This window comes from Mytilus trossulus, chromosome 5 (genome assembly GCF_036588685.1).
Source record: "Mytilus trossulus isolate FHL-02 chromosome 5, PNRI_Mtr1.1.1.hap1, whole genome shotgun sequence".
In the NCBI taxonomy this organism is placed as follows: Eukaryota; Metazoa; Mollusca; class Bivalvia; order Mytilida; family Mytilidae; genus Mytilus; species Mytilus trossulus.
This window is the reverse complement of record NC_086377.1, coordinates 27,322,508-27,325,150: the sequence shown is the minus strand read 5'-3', so window position 1 is coordinate 27,325,150 and position 2,643 is coordinate 27,322,508.

Genomic DNA, 2,643 nt, shown 5'->3' with positions numbered 1-2,643 from the left:
CTTGTTCAGAAATAATCGTATATAGAATGCCCGAACGATGAACAGGGCAATATCGTGTTTTGGGAGAAAATCAAAGAGGCGTTACATTGTTGAAACATGTAGTTGTTTGCTCGCTTCGGATATTAAATGAGTGTTGATAAGTAATATTGAATTTCGTAATGCAACCAAGTGCAATTTTAAAGGTATCTAAAATAGAATAAATATGGCGGTCAAATACTTTCGGTTTAAAATTGTCAGTTAACTTTTTATAGGACTTTACCATATTTTTTTAGGATAAAATATTGGCAATACTGTCATTTAATTGGCTAGGGCGCCTATAAATTATCTAAATTATGTGTTTTTATCTTCTCTTTGCTATTAAATGACAATTTTGCAACACGTTTTGCTTTGTTGACTACTGTTTTGAAATCAATAATTAAAATTTAGATAAGTAAAATGTCCAAAATCGGCAGTCAACTCCTTATAAATATTGTCCATAGATGATGTTACAGATGAAAAAAAAATGCGGAGACATATATTTAAGGACTAAACAAATTGTAAACGATGGTTATATTTTTACTTCGTATTTGATTCGGTCTTTTGGGTGCCTCTGGTGAGTCTTCGGAAGACGATACATGCGTTGAAGGTACAAAGTTATAGACCCGATATCGTTCCAAGTTTAAGTTGCCATCATGTTGTCAACAAATAGATAAGGATGTTTGAACAAAATTATTCATGGATAACTTTTTCTATTTCAGCCCCAGTTTTGCCCTTGTCCATATTCTAATTATATTATGTTCTTACAGTTATGTGTTCATTCATAGCTTACATGGCTTATCTCAGGTTTCGAGAATTTCATAATCTTGCTATCTTTAAGGAGTTAGGCCTCAGTTCATGGAAATAGCTCTTTAAAACACTGATGCGTTTCGATAGTCAAATTTTCATCAATGTGTTTTAAGCATTTACATGAAATAAGAAATATAACCTAGAAGCTTATAATATATTTATGACAATGGTTGACGCAAACGTACTGATAATTTTAAGAGTTATTTTTTTTGACTCACGTCTGCCTCCTTATCCATCGTTGATAACAATGATAACAAGATAAAAATTTATCGCTATTTTGTGAATTTTTTCTTTGATCTTTTTTTGTGATAATTTTCATATCATTCTTCTCGCTTGAGATGGAAAAATTATCGCTAGAAACTAAGGAGACCACCTGGCGTTTCTAACGAAATTGACATTGAAATTGACAACGTCGTCATAGGTAAAATAGCGATAAACAGATTATCATTGGTCATCTCAACTCGATTGCTTTTCTCACTTTCGCTGTACCAGCTCAGGCGAAAAAATCAATCTCGTTGAGATAATCAACGATAATCTATAATTCTCTTCCATAATGGAATTGAAACAGAAACTCAAATATTTATTACGATTATCAATGTCAACGTCTGTAAAAAAAAAATACACATATTTCACACATAATGTTTGTGTTCTTTTACTTTTCCTTACATAGTATGTAGGTAGGTAAGCAATGTGCTGAGAAAGAAAACAGAACAATAAAGGAATAAGATTCCTCAATAAGTCTAATCAGTCGAATATTTTTTCTATAAATAAACTATATCCTATACTTTAAAAAAAAATATAGGGTCACCGTTCATTTAAGCTCACAATATGCCTTCGAAAGAAACGTGCATTTTTTTAAGGTACTTATTTTCTGTTGAACTAATAGAAGAAAAAGAAGGTAATATCAAAATAAAAAAGAACTTTATTACAGAAATCTTAAAAAAGTTTAGTTTATGTACACCTTATTTGAAATACGATATTTCAATTTTAATGCAAAACAATGACATTTTTTTCATCAAAGGGAGAAAATTTGGATCTTTTTCTAAATATTTTGAAAGTCATATGGAGCCAAAACGAATTGATTTTTTGTTGTTGATTTTTGTACCATATCATAAGGTAAATAAATAAAAATTTGTAATGAAAATAAATGTTTAAATTTTTGCTTAATTGTGTGTACCCTCGAGCATCCTTAAGTTACTTTTTTTAATTGTTTTTAGATGTAGAGAAAACTGCTTTAAGACATAGGTCGAACTTAGTAGTGCGTGAAAATGGTTAAGTCATGACAATTTAAAATGTAATTTTTAGATCAAGGATGAGAGTCAACTGAAAGTGTATAGAAAAAAGGATATTTCAGTCAACAAGAAAATCGAATCCTCATAAGAGTTTTTTTTTGTTACCTACTTCCTTGCGTTTAGAAAGAAATCGTCAGTCCTATTATGAGTTTTTTCCCTTAAATGATTGAGGAAACGATAATAAACATGAGATAAACTATAAATGATCAAAATGACATCTTCGAATGATTCAACAAATCCGGAACCGTCATTAAACTCCTAAAGGTTGCATTTCTGTAAATATAGACAATGAAATTTCCCATAGGAACTCCTTTTACGACTAAAACTGTACCACTTTAACTATGAAGTTTTGAAGAAAAAAAAATCTTATCCTTGAATTGAAAGTTCATATGCACCACAATTTTTTTCCAAGGTCAAAATATAGGGCTGTGCGGCATATGTGCAACGTTTATATGCCCTTAACTACTCAGATTTTAAACTAGCACTTATTTTCTGAACTACCCCTACCTCGAATGAAAGGTTACCA